Source organism: Chiroxiphia lanceolata, chromosome 3 (genome assembly GCF_009829145.1).
Source record: "Chiroxiphia lanceolata isolate bChiLan1 chromosome 3, bChiLan1.pri, whole genome shotgun sequence".
NCBI lineage: Eukaryota > Metazoa > Chordata > Aves > Passeriformes > Pipridae > Chiroxiphia > Chiroxiphia lanceolata.
This window is the reverse complement of record NC_045639.1, coordinates 82,533,572-82,555,305: the sequence shown is the minus strand read 5'-3', so window position 1 is coordinate 82,555,305 and position 21,734 is coordinate 82,533,572. Positions and strand designations below refer to the sequence as shown.

The 21,734-nt window shown below is 39.1% G+C and overlaps 1 long non-coding RNA gene across 1 annotated transcript; it reads right to left on the bottom strand.

Annotated features, from left to right (window-relative positions):
* Positions 1 to 883: 883 nt before the first annotated feature.
* On the bottom strand, positions 884 to 4,422 carry LOC116784583. The gene is made up of 3 exons (XR_004356154.1): positions 4,371 to 4,422; positions 3,940 to 4,047; positions 884 to 1,246 (listed from the first exon to the last, which is right to left on the bottom strand). It is a non-coding gene; the product is annotated as an uncharacterized LOC116784583 (long non-coding RNA).
* Positions 4,423 to 21,734: the final 17,312 nt, after the last annotated feature.

The following is a 21,734-nucleotide window of genomic DNA, read 5'->3' as shown; positions in this document are numbered from 1 at the left end:
ATGACAGTTTATCTGTGATGTTTCTGAATCAGTATTTAAGTGTTTGGGTCATGAGCTGTGCAATAAATGGCCAAAAGAAGCAGTTTCAGCAGGCTATTGATTGCTTGAGTGGAACATGCAGTATGTTAGAAAGACAGTGGACCCAAGAGGCCTTTCTGAATATTTGCTTGACACCCATAGATAACCAATACTGGGAATATAAGGCACCAGGTCGTCTCTGAAATAGCACAACAGAACAGCCTCAGGCTGAAAAACATTTTACCATCCCCAAATGAATTTCTACAGTTCAGGATGCTGTCTTCCAAACCTGCCTTGTTGCACTTTGTCTGGTAAGACAGGGATATAAAGTGTGCTACAGACACAGGACAGAGAAAATAACCTAAAAGTAACTAGCTGCCTTTTCTTGTGCACATGTCCAGTCGCACTTGAGGAGATCCTTGAGAAATGAAAGCACAGAGCAGCAGCTTCCTCCACTTTGGTGTGGGGCAACCCTAGGCAGCCTCTGTTTCCACTCCCTAGCTTGCTTGTGGAAAAGCCAGAAGGGCTGGAGCTAGAGATTGTTGTCTCACCCTGCACAGAGACGTGGACAGAGGATGCAGTACAGCTGCTGATGTGCAAATAGATGATGGGCAAGAAAATATTGCTCTTTGCTTAGATTGCCTTTCAGCCACAGAGAACTGATCATATTGTCCTGGCTGCTCACTAAGCATGGACACTTAGATCTAGACAGAGCGAGAGAGTATTACTTAACCTGTAAAAACTCAATGCAGGACCTTCCTAGGTCTTAATCCCTGCCCCTGTTTTTGAAACAAGTCATTGTTTCTTTGTTCATTTTCTGTACTTAATTATAGATTTTTCTCAGCCCATTTAGGCTAATTCTGTTTAAATATTAATTTTATTAGGTGTTTATTTTACTGATTTACATTGTACAGTATGTCAGATACCTGGAAGGAGTATCATACAAAATAAAACCCAGTAAAATATTTTTAAGGGTGATTAAAGACCTTCTCTATCTGCTGAGCTTTAGCAATCAAATGAGTGTAATTCACTGCATCTGCACTCAGAGTCTTCAAAGCAATTGTGAATAAGTAGATTCCTCTTTCTTTACAATATGATGACCCAGGAAATTGAACTTAATGGAAATTACTCTGTGAAAGATGGATTATACCCCTTGAAGTTTACTTGGCAGTGTTGTCACCACAAAGTTGTGCAGAATTTTGCAACTGGGCCTGAGCTCCATCACTAGCTGCAAGACAGTGTCAAAAACAGGGTTAAAGGTCATCATGGCATTTCAGCTATTTACTAGCATTTAATATATATATAAACTTATAGTATCTGGAGAGTCAATCTCTGCAAATCCTGCAGTAATCACTGAATACTCAGAATAAACCACAATTACATTGTCTGAACTCTTTGATTGGTGGGTAAAACCCAGTTGAAACTGAGAAATATGAAAGTCTGGCACCTTTGGGGGAAGCTATATGATCATGCCTGGGTACAAGTTTGGAAGCTAATTCACAAGCTTCAGTTTCAAATCAGTGAAATTGTAATTGGAAGGAATTTCTGCAGTCAATGGCAGGAACTGCCACACTCACACACAGGGAGAAGAAATGAAGCATAGAGAAGCACCTCCTTCAAAAGGGACTGTGGGTATTTAGGTCAGTAGTCATCCACTTAATCTTACGGACTTAAGAAAGCAAAAAAGGAGAAAATGAGTTTCATCTTCCTGCTTGTAGAACATGTACCTACAAAATGGTCATCTGGACATCACAACTGATAGATACCAGCTAATGAACATCCACCCAGTATGAAGACCCAAGACACCTCTAACTTCTGAAGATCCATGATTTATCCCAGTTTGTGTCCTGTGACAAAACACAGAAGAACCCCCAAATGTAAGGAAATCTGCCATGAATTTTTAGAAATTACTAATGGATCCAGATGCAAAATCTGAGCCCCTTATTGAGGGTCTTGGGTTTTGTTGGGTGAAAAGAAACTATCTTTCAAGTGCCCCAAGCTGAACACCAAACATCACTGATCAGTTCTAAATTATAATGCAAACATGTGAAACAGACACATGCACAGATGGCTACATATATGTGTGCATGTCCCATTCTTGGAGTGAATTTGTAATGTGTTCATATGGAGTCACTTGATCATATGAGAGACTTATAATAAAACTGATTATTTAAATGAAGTGTGAACTACACAAACACTGTCAACTAATTCTGAGCAGCTACAGTATTACCTAAAACAATTGTTTGAGGATTAGAAGGATTAGTTGTTGAGATTCAGTATAAACAGATCACAGCAACAGTGCAATTGCTTGGAGGGCTTTGCTTCAGCATACATGCCGTGGCTGTAAAAAGTGCAAGAGTATAAGGTCTGGAATATCCATTCAGAGGCAATGGCAATCCATGGCTGGATGCTGGATTTCTCTTCTAACTGAACACCAGTATTCTAAGGGATATTCACCTCCTGACATTTATTTCATTCTTTCTTAGGCTGGTCTTTACCCTGTGAGACAACATGTCAGTGAACCTGTACTAGAGACATATTCAGCCGTATCTATTCCACTTAAACCTCATTATCTGCAAGGCTTCAGGCTGGAAGGTGAGCCAGAGGCAGCCGTGTCCAGCTGCGAAGAGCAGTGCTCAGCTCATGTCACATAAACAACAAGCAGAGATTGCCTTGGAGGTGACCTAAGACCTCTCTGGATCTGTTCACATACATGCGCTTTTTTGAAACAAAGCTAAATCCTTGGAGACAAAGTGTCTGTGTACAGAAAGGGTCTCTTTCTTATTTGATCTTACAAGATGTGAGTTACGGTTAACAAATGCAAACAACCCACAGCCCGTATTTAGTGTACTTTTTGTTAGCTTTAGCCTGTCTGAAATGCTTGGAGCCTGGTTGGTTTTGGCAGAGACCTATGATGCATCATTGCATGGGTGAAGAGCCTGAGTCCAATAGGTCCTGTAGGAGTGCATTTGCTCCATAAAGAGCACATACAACGAAGTCCAGAGGATTGCAGTTACTTACATGCAGTCTTACTAAGCTCTGAGGGGCATCCATTTCCAATGAAATACCAATGTTTATGCTCTCTGTAGGCAGAAATTAACTCCACTTCTTTTTTGTACTTTGTGAAAGTTATGGAGAGGTTTCTTGGGTTTGAATTTGCTTTTAAAAGCCATTTTGTCTCCACTATTTGTGCCTGTCTAGTTAGATTATCTTTTATTGCGTAAGGGTACATAAAAATTTGAAAAACAAACAGAAATTCAGCTATGAGCACAGTTAGAAAAAAGAAAGCAACACAAACCCTGGATGTGTTAAGCATCTCTTTCATCAGTCCACCCTCTTGTGTTGGACTGGGACCAATGAAATAACACGGAACATCAATCTTTTTCAAAAAACAATGTGATTCTTGCAATGTCTAGCTCACTTCTGGGATTTGAGACTGTTTACTACAGTTTCTGAACTATTAAGACAATGTTTATGCAAATGACAATATTTATCTAGGTTACTGCTGTCAAGTACCCACTGAGAAACATTTTGCATTTATAGATGACCTTAAGCAACAATAGCAGAAGAAATTACTAGCAGCCAACATTCAGGATAGGCATGAAACTCTACATAAATCTAAAAAACAATAGTCCAGATTCTGCCGATAGGGACCACCTGGTGCTCCTAGTTACGCAGCTTTAATTCCCATTAGAAACATAGAATTTTGCCTTTGGATTATGATGTTCAACCACAGAAACTAAACTACAGCCACTTTTCTGACAGAGCTATTTATTTCTGACACTATTTCATGTTGTCAGTGACAAGTTTTATAGAAAATTATTTTCTATCCTTTTAGGCACAGGGGAGGACCTTTTTTTACCATTTCAGTATATCAGAATAATCCAATACCATCATCAAAATAAATTAACATCAACTTACCTTCTGTGGACTTCTACGATTTTGTAGGGCTGGATGTCATATGACATAAAGTCATGACTGTATTTAGACCAAGGGATGCAGTTTCATTAGCCTTATAAAAGGATTTGCCTGGATGAAAAGGATAAAGACAATTAATCTAAGCATTTTAAGTGGGTTAGTAAAACGTTTTTAAGACAGTGAGCAGACAGCAATGATAAGAATTAAAGCAGTCCTTACTAAACTTAGTTTATTTTACTTCCAACTGAGCTTTCAACTGATGATAAATCAGAACTTGTTTCCCCTTTGCAAAACTTAAGGAGCGTTTGAGTCAAGTTATAGGCAGACAGTGGGTTAAGGCTAGCACCCACTTCTGACACATGCTTTCTGGTTGAAATAATGAAAAGACATGTAGGGAAATTATGTATACACTTTTTTTTATCAGGTGGACTTACAATTGCCATGAGTCTTCTTGGGAAATGGTGATGTTTTTATTGTTCTTCAGGAATTGTTGAGGAAGAAGAGAACCGCTCACCAAGCACACCTTGCACTGCCATCCTGTCACGCAAGAAAAGCAGCCTTTTGTCTTGCATGCAGCAGGCTCCAACAGAAACTCCGTGACATCCAGAACAAATGGTGAATCAATCTAGCTGAAAAAACACAATTATGCGCAGATACGGGTGATCACAAAGGATTCTATGAGGCCCTGAAAACAGCATACGGGCCTACATACCAAGTCCAAAGCCCTCTACTCAGCGCAGATGGTCAAACACTTCTAACAGATAAAACCTCCATTCTGAATCGATGGTCTGAACACTTTCAGACTCTTTTCAGTACCAACCGTGTAGTCCAAGACTCAGCAATTCAGTCCATCACACAACAACCAGTGAAATACGAACTGGATACTGCCCCCACTTTAGGACCATACAGCAGGTGAAAATCAGCAAGGCATCTGGGGTTGATGGAATTCCACCCGAAGTCTGGAAACATGGGGGCCTTGCACTCCACACCAAATTTCACGAGTTTGTGGTGCGCTGTTGGGAACTAGGCAAACTATCATCAGACCTTCGTGATGCAGTCATCATCACTTTGTATAAGAAGAAATGCACTAAATCAGACTGCTCAAATTATCGTGATATTACTCTGCTCTCCATTGCTGGCAAAATCCTAGCAAGAATACTCTTGAACAGACTAATACCAGCTATAGCAGAAGGAATTCTACCTGAAAGTCAGTGTGGTTCCAGAGCCAACAGGAGTACCACAGACATGGTATTTGTTCTCAGACAACTGCAAGAGAAGTGTAGGGAACAGAACAAAGGTCTCTATGTAACCTTTGTCGACCTCACCAAGGCTTTCGATACTGTGAGCAGAAAAGGTCTATGGCAGATTTTGGAACGTTTAGGTTGTCCCCCCAAGTTCCTTAAACTGATCACCTCACTCCATGAGGATCAGCACGGCCAAGTCAGAAATGGCAACGCACTTTCTGAGCCTTTTCTAATAACTAATGGTATGAAACAAGGCTGCGTTCTTGCACCAACTCTATTCACAATCTTTTTCAGCATGATGCTCCAAAGGGTCACAGCAGACCCCGATGATCAGGACAGTATCTACATTCGATACCGGACTGACGGAAGGCTATTCAACCTAAGGCAACTGAAGGCCCACACTAAGACCTTAAACCACCTTGTCCGGGAGCTGCTTTTTGCTGATGACGCCGCCCTTGTTGCCCACACAGAAGCAGCTCTGCAGCGTTTAACATCCTGCTTTGCAAAAGCTGCCGAGCTCTTTGGGCTGGAAGTCAGCTTAAAGAAGACAGAAGTTCTCTATCAACCGGCACCTCAGGAAGTCCCCCATCACCCCCATATCACCATTGGCCAATCAGAGCTCAGATCAGTCCAGCAGTTTAATTACCTTGGTAGCCTCATCTCCTCGGATGGTAAGATTGACTGAGAGATAGACAACAGGTTGGCAAAGGCATATAGTGCTTTCGGAAAGCTTCATAAAAGAGTTTGGCGAAATCAACACCTGAAGAAAAGTGCCAAGATCAATGTTTACAGAGCCATAGTGCTGTCTACTCTCTTATACGGATCTGAATCATGGGTCATCTGCCGCCACCACCTGCGACTCCTAGAACACTTCCATCAACATTGTCTCCGCACAATCCTAAACATCCACTGGTCAGATTATGTGACCAATACATTTGTTCTAGAACAAGCAGCAGTCACAAGTATTGAGGCCATGTTGCTGAGAACACAGCTGCGTTGGGCAGGGCACGTCTCCAGGATGAAGGACCACCGCCTCCCTAAGATCCTGCTCTATGGTGAACTTGCCATTGGCTGCCACAAGAGAGGAGCCCCAAAGAGAAGATACAAGGACTCCCTGAAACAACATCTCAGCCTTGGCCATATTGATCAACATAACTGGTCTACTCTGGCCTCCAGTCGGGAGACACACTATCTTCAACGCTGCTGATGCTTTTGAGAAAGCACGCAGGATCACTCTTGAGGAGAAAAGACAGTGCAGAAAGAATCATGTCTTGCAGAATATACCCTCTAAGGAGTCTTTCTGCTGTGCCTTTTGCAACAGAGCATGTCTATCTCGTATTGGCCTTTTTAGCCCCCAACGCGTTTGCAACAAACGTGGGTAGAGCCTTTCCCAAATCTTCGTTCGCAAAGCCCAGCCATGATGATGATGATGGATGTACATATGGATATGTGGATGTGAATATGTACATCCATGTATGTGTACATGTGCATTTACACACATGCACACTTTCACATATAGGCCAACAACCAAAGAAGTTGAATTCACAGTGGCCAGAAGTTCTCAGGAGATTTGTTACAAAGTGGTTTTTACAGTCCCATTTCCACCTATGGACCAATCCTCTAGCATCATAAGCAGCTTTCTTCCCCTAAATACAGAAAATGTATCTACGATAAGAATTTCATCATAGATGATGTAGCATGACCAGAAAACTTGATGCCTAGAAGAAAATGGATGTGTGAAACCACTGAACACTTGTACTTAGGAGACCTCCACTGGATTAAAAACAATTTTAGACTCTTTAAATAAACTCTTTTCCAAAGACTGTCATTTTCTGAGAAAATGTCACACCCCAAAGAAGGCATTTTACAGAAAAATTTTCTAGTTAAGAAATACATTTTTCAGTTATTAAACAATCCTGACAACATATTCCTCACCACGAGGGTGGTCAAAGAATGTGGCAGGCTGCCCAGAGAGATTCTGTTGTCTCCGTCTCTGAGGGTTTTCAAAACTGGAGTAAGCATGGCCCTGAACAATTTCCTGCCTGGAGAGAGAGGCTGGACTACCCCACATTGCACTTTTTTGTATGATCCTGTGATTTTCAGCTGGATACCACATGTAGTTTGTGCTGGTCATATGGCAGGCTTTTATGATTTAAAAAGTTTCAAGCTCTTTCTGCAGCCCTCTGTAGAGACTAGAATATTTTCAAGCTTACAAAGGATCCTGATGGATTCCTGTCCTTAGTTGTCATGGAATCCCATATTTAGCCATATCTAATTTATTATTTCCTAGCTAGCAGCAGCTAAAGGATGACAACTTGACCGAAGTGGTCCAAGCTTTTGTAGCTCTAAGAGTCTCAGTGAGGCACATGAAATGGGAGTTGGCAACAAGCCTCTCAGAAGAAAATTCAGCTCCTTCAGCATCCCGCTCAGGAATAGAGACAGAAGCACATGTGCCACGTGATTCCTGTTCTGCTCTCGCAAAGCTCTGGATGGCATCTGCAAAGCCTTATTCACCCCTCTCCAGCCTGACACAGCACATTTGCAACACTGCAGCTGGTGAAACTCATTCCTCAAGATCCCCCAAGTCAAGCTGAAGAACTGCAAGGATGGCTGTCAAGAGAGCCTGAAGGTCTGGTACCTCAGCAGGTCCATCGAGAGGATTTTCAAAGACCAATCTGCTACTGAAGGGCTGAAGTGTGTATGGTACATAACTCAGCTATACTTCACATTTTTCTTGAAACTGTTGTAGTTTTCATCTCTTACTGTCTTTTCACTTCTGTATTTCTCATCTTTCATTTTCCATGGTACATAACTCACCTATACTTCACATTTTTCTTGATACTGTTGTAGTTTTCATCTCTTACTGTCTTTTCACTTCTGTATTTCTCATCTTTCATTTTCCACTTGTGCAAATAAACAAGACATAGCATTAATACTAACTCATTTAGCAAAATTGTAGCCTTGGCAAAAGAGACCATTTTCAAAGAGAACTGGCAGCAAAATAAACATGGGAGAAAATAAAAGGGGAGGGCTGTCTTTTTTCCTGAGCTGCCAAAGTTGCCTTTGATCTTACTGGTTCAGAAGAGGAAAAGAAAACTCAAATGCAAAGTGATATGGCCAAGTTTACCTAGACTCTATGTATCTCACAAGGAGAAAACCATATAATTCAAAGTAGGAAAAGTCTGACATTCTTCAGACATCATGTTATTGAAGAGGGACAAATTCACAACAGAAGTAATGTGAAGGAATGAGCAGCCCAACACCAGCCTCTAACCGCTCTTTGTTCTGCTCTCCTTCAACAAGAAATTAGTGTGGTAACAGCCAAGAAAATCCTGGCTTGCACATCGCCATATAAGCAGGAAATTCCAGTAATGAAAATATAATCCTGCAATACAAGAACAAGCAGAGAAAATCAGAAAAAATATTTGCAGTTGAGAGGAAGGAAAGAGAATTATATAAAATTGAAACACCTTCCTTGCACCTGTTAAATGCAGTAACAAAATCTTGTAGTATATGACTTTTTTCCCCCAAGGGACTAATATACATTAGATTTTTCTTATTGACAGTAACTGCTATAATAATCCCTTTGTTCACATCCTCACAACATTCTGGGAAAACAATTCATTTTGGGGACTAAAAATTCTTTAAATTTGGTCCCAACCCAGAGACATTTCTGAAAATTTGAACAAGATGCTGTCAAGTATTTCTGAATTATGTACACGTATCAAAACACATATTTCTTTGTTTTCTTTTTTTTTCCTCATTCACAACTTACAATAAGGCAACGTTGGTTTAGCATAAAATTTCTCTTCTATGCCTATACACTTTCAAGGACAAATAAGTCAGCTCCTTGTGATTCCTGCAGAACTAGAAGTGTTAGTGGCTATGAGCACACTGTACATTTGTACAGAAATAACCTTTTTTCAATAATTGTGTCAAACTCACATTGCCCCTGGTCAGTGGATCATTCCCAGGCAGGTGGGTGGGAGGCTGAGATTCCCTTCCCTCTGTGCTGGGTCTGTAAGGCTGTAGCATGGAGCTGAGACAGCCTAGAAAGCCCTGACCCAAGGGGGCTCCCACAAGAACCCCAAAATGCTGCTATTCCCAGTGAAATGTGTCTGTGATGCTGGAGCTGGAACCCTGCTCTTACTGTAAATGCCCTGTGATTTTCAGTGACCACAAGTGATTAAGATTTTAGTTTTAAATTTCATCCATAAGCCGGAACAGGTTCACTAAGATCAAAAAGAAATGCCAGAGAGGAGGGAGAGGGACATGGATGTCTGGGAAAACTAGTCCTTAAAGAAGAAAAGAGTTGAAATTCCCCATGGACTGTCTGGCTTTGTGTTTTGAATGCCGTTCACTTAAATTAGTCGCCTGGAGTAGCCATATCTGCTATAATTGCAGCAGATGGCAGTTGCTGAAACATCTCCTGTATGTGTACCCTTTCATTATGGCATATAAGCACAACATTTCCAGTAATTTAGAGGCAGCTAAAATCTCCTATTCCTTGGAAGCTGCTTTTCCTGTAGTAGTTCATGCAACATTAGTGGAGCAGTACAAACTGGAGACAAGTACAGTAGTTACTATGTTAGAAGTTGATGTCACTAGTTAGAAGCTTCTACTTAGATTTAAAAAAAAAACCCAGGCTGTTGAAATCTGAAAAAGAAATACGCAGAATTGTACTCAAATTTCAATTAGAAGCAAAAAAAACCACTGCGGTTTTGTCTCTTTCATTAAACTCTAGTGTCAATTTGACAGTTTCTGTCTAGATCAATGAAGACTTGTGATATATGGGTTTTTAGCATCCTCTGAAGCAATAACTTGTTTTTTTAAGGTACTTTGCCATGATGTTCTTTCATAACAACCTGACAGATGGTATGATTTATGAGAAAAGAGGTCCAGAGTGAGCCACAAAGTCATAGTGATCTCAGTGTCACCAATTTTTCCAAAACTCAATGTTTTTCAAGAATCACTCTCTACTGGAAGTGTGTTTCATTAAAATGAGGTAAATAAGAAAAACACTAGAGGGTATGAAGTGACTGCAGGAACCTTTACGCAATTAAAAAAGAAAAAAAAATTTGATTCTCATGAAATCTTAAAGCAATCCCATGATTTCTTAGGATATGCTTCAGGAGTTTTGATCTCACACAGCTGGGAGTACTACACTCTTTCCCAAACTATGATGTGGCTTCTCTTTCTCCTTATTTAAAAGCAATTTTTATGTTTCAATAAAGCGTCAGCCTTTGGAGTTATGCAATTATAAGAACCCTCTTCCCTTTCCCCACCATTGCAGACAAAATTTTGAAAATATAAAGCCTAAAAATTAGGATATGAACACAAAAAAAACCCCAAACCAAACACCAAATAATGTGTTGCCTTTTTTTTTTTTTTTAAAGAATATCTCAATGCTTATAACTTATATTCTTGTGAAAAGCTAGCTTATGGTTTGTGGACTAATAAAATGAGTACTATTGCTAGCTAGCACTTGAAGGAGAAATAACATTGTATTTTTCATTTTGCAGTGCCTTGTAAATGGAGAGCGCTGTTTGCCAATAATGCCATATATTGTTTATACTTTTATATCTCTTTATTATTTGTACTACTGTAGAGTCAGAGAGCCTGCAGTAATCACAGGTCCATTCCACTACTTACTACACACAGCATAAGCAAGCCTGGTGTCTAAAGATCCCACAGTCTAAATAGATTGCTGTGATCAATTTGTTCAATTAGGGGGATTTTTCTTTCATTTATCTTTGATAGTGGAGAGGCACTAATTATGTTTTATCCAAAGATGGCCCGGGAGGCTCAGAGGAGGGATGATTTTAGGCAGACAAAGGGAGGCAGCACTCATCCTTCACTGGAAGAGGCTCTCAGGGTGGCTGAGCTCTTGCTCCAGGTGGAGCTGCCAACAAGCAGGGAAAGCAGAGGGCTCTGCTGACTGCAGGGGCACAGCAAAGCACTGCAGCATTTACAGATACTTTATATATTCCCTAACTTTGTTTTTTAACATCATCCAGGGGTTAAATATATATACATACAGCATAATCCAGAACATAGACAAGATATGATGGCATCCACTTGGTATTGAGGCACTACATTAGGCTTCCTATAACCAATGGGAGGTTCTCCATTGACTTGAGTAGGGCATTCATGACAGCACAAAGATAGCATACAACCTTTGTGCCCCAAACAGAATAGTTGCGCCCTCTCATCTCCTCTGTCTAAAAATAAATATAATTCAGGAAGTGTATATAACAGGAAATTAAAAAATACTCCCATTTAAATACTAACCAGAATAAGAACCAGTAGTGTAATAGCATTATTGATTTCCAGCCTGATCCTAATCAGGTTTTGCAAGCCCTTGCAGCTGCCAGCCATTCACAGACTTTTAAAAGGAGTTCCAAGCCACAACCAGCTGAAGAGCTGAAAACTAGAGAGCTGTTAACACAGGAGCTGTTGGTAGAGACAGTCATCTGTCCAGCAAGGAAGATATTTATTTATAGAAAAGCCTTTGAACCAGACCACTACATTTTAACATAATAATAACCAGTTATACTGAATTCAAAGAGCAGTAGGGTGTAACACAGCCGTGCATTATATACCCTATTGTAAATGGTCTCAAAGGGAAAGCTTGTAATTTAGGAAGGTTTGAATGGCAAACCCTGGGTCATTGTAACAGATACTTTTTCTTAGTTATTTTTATGGAGAGCATGAGAAAGAAAAACTGGCTTGAAGAAGTCAGGCAGTGTGTGTTTTCATTCAACCTTAGTTAGCTCTGAAGCATCCTGGAGCTCAATCCCCCTTGGCCAAATATTTGTTTTAAGATTAATTGTTCACACAGGAACTAAACAGCAACTTGCTGAATTCAAAGCTTTTGAATGAGATTTCTGTTCCTCCTCAGGACATTTTTCTCATGTGTTGCTGGCTTTTTTGTATGTTCTGTCACCTTCAGGAAGCAGGATTCAACCAGAACCAAGGAAATGGCTTTTTCTGTTTGTTTGTTTGTTTTTAAAGTTTATCCACGTATGATAAACTGGTTTCAGGATTAATATTACAGGAGAGCCTCGGGGCTCCTTCAGAGGTCCTTGTTGTGTTAGATCACTTCACTGCAACCACTCAACAGGAAACGTACCCCAGAGCACAGCCCAGGGAGCAAAATCTGGCCAGTGCCACCCCCATTGTGCAGCACCACCTCAGATAGGTGCCAGGTCATGTTGAAATCTACAGGCAAGAAAAGGAAAAATTGTGAGAAGCGAAGCAGAAGTTCAGGTAATGAAATTCTGATTGCCTTGAAGTCAGTGGTCCAGCCTGGCTTCAACAGAGTCAGATTTTTCACCAGGGAAGAGTATGATAAAGGCATATCACCTAACTCAAGTGAAGAGCAGGGAAAAAAGCTAGACCTTGCTCCTTCTACAGCCCCCAGTTTTGTTAAACAGCTCTTTCAAAAGCCAACTGCACCTTAAATCCAAACTCCTTGAACCATATAGTCAGTTTGGAGCACAGTATTCTTCTTTGGCTTTTCTGGCCAGATGGAGACTCTCCCCCGTCTCATCTGATCCTTTGTACCTGCACCTTTCGTTTTCTTAAGCAGTTCATTTTTCACTCCCTTTCTTCTGTATGCAGAGGATATGTATTCCAGTCAATTATCATTCTTTTGTCCAAGGCTGTAAATACATACACCTCTGTGAGTACTGTCATCAATTACTGTCCAAGGACTCTGCTGTGGGTGGGCTTTAGTATATAGCTCTAGCAGCTTTAATGTTCCTTCGGAAACATTAGAGTTAAAAAGTGAGAGAAACTACCAATCAAAGCCAAATACAAATATTAGAAACTAAGATGTGCAAAAGGAAGATTTCAGTAATGCCATAGAGTGCTTCCAGGTTATTATTGCCAATTAGGAAATTAAATATGAACACATGTAGTAAAACACTGCTTTCTTGTTACTAAAAAATACTTATTTTCAAATTAATTTATCTCCTTATTTCTAGCTGCCTACTATTAATGATATTCTACCCAGAATAGATGCAAATTTTATCTGCATGATTGTTCTCAGCTCCTTCATCCTAATTTCCTGTTTATGCAGAATAATCACAACTATGAACTGGAATTTTAGTGTGAGAATAACCTGATTTTTGTCTGTTTTTCATGGATTATGTTTATAGATGGAACAAATTAGAAATAGAAAAGGAAACATTGACTCAACCAAGACTTTGCCCTTGTGTTTTGTTCAAGAATTCTTCTCTGGCTTCCAACAAACACTTGATTTCCATTCAAATATTTAATATCAGCATTAAAATACTAGGTTTTATCATTGGACCCCAAAATATTGAAAGATATCACATGCATTTAAAATGGTGCAGAACCATTTTTAGTTCAAATGCAGTATCACATCAAGCAGTATGTTACCTGTGGAATACTTTAAGATTAAAATTTTCCTTCTTTTTTTAATCTCTTTTTTTTTTGGGAGGAGTGCAAAATGATAGAACTACACTGGATATGTGTGGTATGTATTCCTACACTGGATATGTATTCCTCAGCAGAACCATGTGCTGAGGAACCCAGTAAAATTACTTACTCATGACACCTGTTGAAAAGGAAAGTGTCTTTGGTGCCAGGTGTTTTAGAATAAGATGAGTATAAGGCACACGCTGTGGTAAGTCTGACTCTCATTTATTATAAATCACTTCTTCATTACTCCACAAAACAACCTACCTGAAAGCGAATATTAGCAATAAATGAGAATTAGCCTCTGTACTATTGAAACTGAAGCCAAAACCAACTAAACAAACAGAATCAAGACAGCATTTAATACATAGGGCATTGTTTCAGATAATAACCAGAAAGTGATAATTAGCCACTCTTCCTAGATTGCCTTGAGCCCCTGCTGTGTAGCATATTGATATTAGCATTCTCTTTTGTAGTAAACAGACTATTTAGGTCTAGTAATTGAGCTGAAGGAACAAACCACCAGTTCAATTTTACATTCACTAACACTGATTAAATGAAAAACATGACAAAGCACTGCTACAAAGTTTTAGGGTGGAAAAGGATAAGCAAACTCTAAGTAACAGTCAGAATCTCTGTGTGTTCTATTGTCAGAGTATGGGTTCTGATGTGAAACACATATTAATAACTGAAGTTCAGAGTATGAGGTCTGCTACATTGTGTGGTTTGATTTGGTTTAGGGTATGCTTAAATCTTTTTTTAGGATCTAATACCATCATGCAGCAATGTCTGGAGCTTTTCTAACATTTACATGGAAAGTACAGTTGGGTTTGTGCTCAGCATGAGTTAAACATGCAGACTCTGGCTGAGTTTCACATGCAGATTTCTGCTAATAGCTCCCCTATCTCAGCAGTCCAATTTAACAATACATCAAATATTCTATTCACGCTTTTCTAGTATAAACAGTTCAAATTGCAGTCATTTAGTGACACTTTTTCCCAACTACTCTCATGTTAATTTTGATATTATATAAATACAGTAAGTGATCAGAAGAAAATGCTAACAACAGTGCACTGTGGATGATAATACCACTTATTAACCAGAAAACTTCAAAATACATTTCCTTTCTTCCACAGCCTTCTGATATATAAAAAAAAAAAAAAAAAAAAAAATGGAAAAATTGTGCATGTGAATTTGGCATAACTAGAGACTGAGATTTTCTGCGTGAAATATGGTTTTTATTTAAAATAGGTCATTAGTGCAGCTGTTAAAAGTGTTTAAATGTAATTGCTGCTAAGCTATGTTTTCAGAAAGTAATATTTTGTGGATATAATTTTGGTCAGAGAGCTGTAACAGAGATAAATATTATTTAAAATATTTATTTTACACTCCAGAGGCTTAACAAATATATCTGAATCAGACACTGTTCCTGGCCAACATGATGACTGGGATTGGTCCAAAGACAAAAACAAGTGCAGCTAAAGCCATGCATTTATTTTCTGGATTTATGGGTGAACATGCCAGCCTTTGCTGTTGTTTCTAACGTTCAAGCATCTTTCCATACTTCCTTGCCTTGCCTAGCCTCTCTTTTTGCAGATAATGCATGGAAGAAGCAGAAATTGTCAGTAGAAACAGTAGTTCCAGCCCAGATATCAGAGTGAGATTGGTTCATGTACAGGAGGACACTTTGAAAGCAATAAGCAAGGTTAATTGTGTCTAACACCTGCACTCATCCACCCCACCACAGCACAGAAATCCTGGAAAACCAGGTGTTTCTGACAATAAGACCACGCAGGGCAGTGAAGCTTGTGCCTGGGACTGAATCAGGAATAGAAACCAGAAACATCTTGTTTCTCTTCATTATCTGCACAGGGAGACCTGAATAACTAGGTTGGACTTAGTTAATTTTTAACTTCTGCAGTTAGGTGTGATGAAGCAAAACTGAAGTTACCACAGGGCAAAAAAACCTGCACACTGCGTCTTCCAGTTTTGGCCTGTATTAAGGTAAGGGTGTAGCACCAATAACAACACTCATTGGGAGTATCTAACTGAACCACTGGTTTCAACATGTGACTTCTACGTCATAGTCCTTTTGCATCAAGGTTCATAGTTTTACATAAGTTTTGGCCCTGCTTAGAAAAGAAAACTGTAGACTTCTAAAGGACTAAGACTGCACTATCACAGTGCTCTATGTAGCACACATTTCACCAGCTGAACAATACTTTCTCCTCTGCATATGTGCAGTGAGTATAGCTAAATCACCCACTTCTTTTTCCTTCTGTCAGAAGGCATAAAGGAACAAACACCAGAAGCCCAACCTTCTGGGAATTTGTCAGAGGCAATACAATTTCCTCCAGCAACTCCAGCATCTGATGTGATGACTTGTGCTTGAAATGGAATATACATTTCAAAAGGTTTAACACAATATAGGCTTTTGGTTTCTTGGAGGTTGTAAAAGCTGTCGATTGCCCCTACTTATACCATGTTTGATTTTGTCAACATCCAGATTCCAGACCTTGCGTCCATGATTCCAAAGTTAAAGAGCATTTTCCTACTGGACATGTTTTCATTGTGTGATTATAGACATATATATATACACTTATCAAGATCAAATTCAGTTTCATCTTTACATTCAACTCTACAGATTGATGTGGGAACAGAATACCATTGTTTCAAATGTTTTTAACTTAAAACATAAGCTTTTCTCTGCCCTTCTCATCACTTCCAAATTTGGAGTGTTTCAGGAATACCCATGATTATCTGCTTCACAGTGGAGGAATATCCCTTCATGGAAAAACCTGGAGATGGCTGGGAGGAGAGTAAACAAGATAAATCAGCTGATTTGAGAAATCCAGCATTTTAAATGCTTTTACAATTCATTGCAGCTAATCTGATTCATGGTCAGGTATACATGATATGAGAGAGCTCTAATTCCCAGAGTGCAAAATCCAGCATTTGTTGCTTTACTAGGGTTCCCAGTCCCACTAATATGCAGAAGCATAAAATACCGCACAACACAGGGCTTTTAACCCCAAAGTAAAATTAAAAGACTTAAATGTTGGAGGTTGGGAGAGGCTGGTTTTATTGTGGGGTTTGCTTTTTTTTTTTTAAAGCTCTCCTATAAATCATGTTCAAGTAACACTGGAAAATCTTAAACTGATCTGTCCCGTAAGCTAAGAAAATTCCAGACACTTCATTGAGGGGAGACTATAAAGACATTGTTAATTCTCCAGTGAGCCCTGTTATTCTGTAACAAGCTGATTAGTCATCTGGCAGCCAATGGGTTTTGATCTAATCATCCACAGAATGCAACTGGCAGAAGAGCCAAAACGCATCTCCTGTGCATGGCAGTCTTTCAAGTCTGAAAGTTGGTTCCAAAAATAACAAGAAAAGAAAAGAGAATTAGGCTTACTTAGTACCAACACCAAGATGAAGGTGGGAGAGGAAAGGGGAGGTGGAGAGGAAGGATGGCTGAAGATTCACTGCAAATGATTTTTTGCACATCTTTTCACTCACACTGAGTTTAGTCAATGGTCAGCCTTTATGGATCCTGATGGGAAGGTGGGTGCCATAAAGATGCAGCTGCCTGAGTGTTTACCATGAGGAGAGCTCTCAGATGAGATAATTCTGCCAAGAAAATTCAAGTTAAGCCCTCAAAGCAGGAGCCAGGAAAGAACAGTGCAGTGCAGTAGCTATATATGGAGAATAAGGCATGGGAACATGGCATTCCACTGCACTGCATATGCTTCACTGCTTTCCTGACAGCTAAAAATAGGATGTCATGCATGGGTATCAGAAGAGTAAGGTTTATTAGGAGGGAGAAAAATTATCTCTTTTTATTTCCAGTTATCTTTGTCTACTTGACTGCATTAAAAGCTAATTCAAATGACAGTTCAAAGGCCAATTTAAAAATACAGATTTTGCTCCTATTATATTTCATGAAGTTCATCCATAAATTTTCCTTAAGTCCATGTGACACTATTTATTATTTTATATCCTAGTTGATTCCAATATCTCAATTTTTAACAGCTTAAAAAATACTCTAAAATGCCAAATTGCATTAACAGCAATATATCAAGTCCTGCAATCAGATCTTAAGCCTAATTTCCAGATTCAAAATATATAGTTACCCAGAAAACCATTTCTTGGGAAAGAGTAGATTTGGTTTGGATCTGATTTAGTGGGAACTGCTTACAAACAAAACAAACAACTTCAAAATTTATTTGAAAAAAACCTCCTATGTAGGAACTAGATACATCCAGGAAATTATATGATAATATTTTCCCCAAAATGAGCATAAAAGATTTTCACCAAAATGAGCATAACAATTCAGTGTAATCTGATCAAATAAATCTGCTGTTTCTGAATCACCTTTAGAGCAAGATATGAGAGACATTATTACTTTAGACTTTGAAACAAATATATACTATGCCTGAACATCTACCCAATGAATATTATATATGTATGTAATACCTGTTGTAAAACGCAATAGAAAAAGGGTGTTTTGAGGGAATGTATTTAGGCAGCAATGTGTCGTTGGTGCATTAAGAAGAAACTTCTGCTTGCAAGATATATTACTTACTTTGCCTTTATGGCCATCGAATTGTGTATATTTAGCTTTCCAGGTACCCTATTTTACCACCATATGGGTGCATAAGGCCAAACATGACTTCTCTCAAGGATCCTCAGAAGACTAATGCAATTTGTTCTGACGCTAATCCAAGCTGATAAAAAGCTGGTAATTCACTAACAAGTGACTCTCACCACTGGCCAGACTGAAGCCTGGTATGAGCAAGTGCCAGAGTCTGGAAAATTCAGGGATGAAATTCTGACAATATAAACTGGTTCATCTTTTTGATTCTCCAGAAAGGAAAAGCAAATGCATCACCAACATCACCTTTGGACAAATGCAGCCCAACTCAGCATGCTCCACTTAGTAGCAATTTGGACACCCAAAAAAAGGTCTTATCCTGTGTCTATAAGTTCTAGACATTTATAAAACTTTACATGTAAACATCATGGCAGAAAGTGACCCTATGGATGTCAGTAGTGCTATAAGCTGAAGTAAAGTTACAGTGTTTGTAACCTCTAGCTGAAATTTACTCAGGAATGGGACTGTGATTTTGCTACACTTGCATACTGTATCCAGCACAAGCCTGCCCTGACTACCAGCTGAGGCTATGAGGCTTCTTCCATATTCCATTTTCACACAGAAATGCTACTCCATAGGAGTAGAAATATGCTTATGCATAGAGACACAAGGCAGAAAGTCCAAATGTCTGTCTAAAAAAAACATTGAAATTATTTAAGATTTCCTCTCACCGTAATTATTAAGAATTTCAGTGTGAAAACTTGATTGAGGTGAATAAAAAGACAAGACAATGGTGGTATAAAACAACACTATTAAAAAATTAGATTTATTCATTTAAGTGTAATGGCCATGACCCTGATTAACATTTTCTCTAGGCTCTCACAGGTCTCATGAGGAATTTTGAGTTATGATTTAAAAAAAAAAAAATCTGTAAAAAACCTTGTCATATGGGAAAATACTGATAACTATATGCATTCTCAGTGAGCACCAAGACATCAACAAAATGCTGAAAATACAATGTTCTTCTTTCAGCAGTTAGTTGCTAGCTCATTGGTCTGGTTTTACAAGCTAATGGTCCACATGATCCTCTCTCATAGCAGCTACAGCATTTTGATAAATTATTTACTGTCAGACATAGATGAATAAATTTTCATACTTTTCTATTTAAAACTTGGAGGGAAGGAAAAGGAAGGATACCACAGTTTGCCTGGGATGGGATTAGACCAGTCATGGATATTTCTCAAACAAAAGTAACTTCATACTTGCTTTATACAAAAATGTGATCCTTTTTATTCCAGAAATGGAAAGTTTCTGTCAGTCAACCCCTTTTACTGCTCATACTTAATGTGATACTTGCCCTCATGACTTTTCACACGTCAGATATAATTTTGCTCTTCTCATTTCTCATGTTCTCCCTGCCATTAAAAGTATAACACCATCATTCAAGGCACAAGGAGGAGTTACATATTATCCCTTAACTGACTCACACCCTCAGCTTCTGGATTTCAGGCACCTCAGCTCTTTCAGCTAAATATTATACTGTATTTTAAATTCAACTCTTTCATTCTCATATAAATCTTCACATATACTGAAACCCAGAGAAAGACTTCAGCTGGTTTCACTAGGCTTTCAGTCAAATCCAAATTACTTTCAATATCAAACCAGAAGTACATTAGGAGACTCTTAATGAAATAAGCCAGCTCCAAAAGCCTCCTACATTAACACGCCAGATTAATCTCAGCTACTCATGCTACCATTTCATGCTTAGCACATGCAACTAGCAATTACTCTATGAGAGCTGAAGTGTTAGAACAGACATACACCTGACTTAGGATCCTAGAAAACCTCAGCAGCAGCCCAGCAGAATAGGTCACAGCAAGAGTGTAACTGCATTGAGTCAGCTGAAGGAGGTTCACTCAGTTGTCTGTTCCGGTTAAATGCCTGGATAAAGTAGGAATGCCCTGGTGTGACCTCCCCTTCCTGCAAGTCTACTATGCTGCCTTATATGATCACTATACTTATGTAACGCATCCTGCAGTTGAAGGATGGAAGTGAGCTGTAGATTTTTTTCTGGCTTTCTTTGGCTCTTTAGACCTGTGCTATTGAAACTCTGAGAGATCAGGACAAATCTATGGATACCATTATATCTCTGCATCCCTCAGATCTGCTTTTTGAGGGCAGGAGGTGTACAGGTCTGTGGGTTCCAGCAAAGCCTCTCCCAACACAGTTATCATTGGTAGGCTTTTGAATATTAGAGACTAGCAAATATCTTCCTTACCTCTCTGGTGCTTAAATTTCCCAGTCTAAGCCCTATCTCATGAGATATATAGCAGGGCTTATAAAGGGTTTTCACATCCAGAAATCTCAGTGTTAAAAATATCCAGTTTATGAAACTTCAGAGTTATATTCACGTACATCCCTGGAAGTGTTCAGAGCCAGGCTGAATGGAGCTCTGAGCAACCTGGCCTAGTGAAAGGTGTCCCTGCCTACAACAAGGTGTTGGAACTAGACAATTTTAAGGTCCTTTCCAACCCAAACTATTCTATGATTCTATATTACAAAAATGAGAAAATGCATAAGAAAAAAAGAATCAGTTGAGACAACTGAACATTTAAAGCATCAATACACTAAATCCTTATTAATTAAAAATATCAGTTAAATACTTGAATGATACCTACAACTTGCATGAAGGTGCAACAAGACTAAATTTTCCACAAGAATGCCAACCCAATTCCTTTTCTCCAACTTGCTCTATAAAGAGCAGTGATTTGGCAGATCGCTTGACAAAAGGAGACCAAATAACTTCTTTGTTACATTGCCATGGAAATACAAATACAAACAGAGCACCTCCTGCTCCACAGGCTCCAGTGGTTCACAGCTCAAAGGTACTGTAGAGAATGAGATGTAACAGACCTAGGAACCCAGGTAACAGCAGAATTCAGTTGCTGCCCCCTTTCTGAAATTTTTCTGAAGTTCAGATCATTTATGTGAGAATCAGCATGCTCTTGCTGTAATGCTGTCATTATTTTGCATTTGTATGTGACTCTACTCTTTTTTGTTGCAACCGTGAATAGAAGCAGGAATACTGGAATGCCATATGAAAGGCTGTGGCTTTTTTCCCTTTTTTTTTATGTGAAATAGAAAATTCCAGAAACTTCTTGAGTGATCTCATTTTTATAAGGTCCTTAGGCTGGTTTTTGAATAACCAACCAAGTCTTTTCTCATTAAGCCACAAAGTCTTTTGAGGGGCAGCCAATTGTCCACAACACTCAACCTTCAAGTTTTCTTCTCCCTGTTTTTTCTTCTGAAGTACTGTTTGAGTGGAACTATTCCAGCCTGCTTCAGCAGACACTCTAATGTCTCCTCCATATCTATATGCCATGAGAAGGAACTGAACCAAGAGTTACATGGCAAAGTTATCAGTGAGATCAAACAGGTAAGCAGGTAAAAGTCATAATTCTACATATTAATTGGAATAGGATATGTAAAAGTCATAATTCTACATATTAATTGGAATA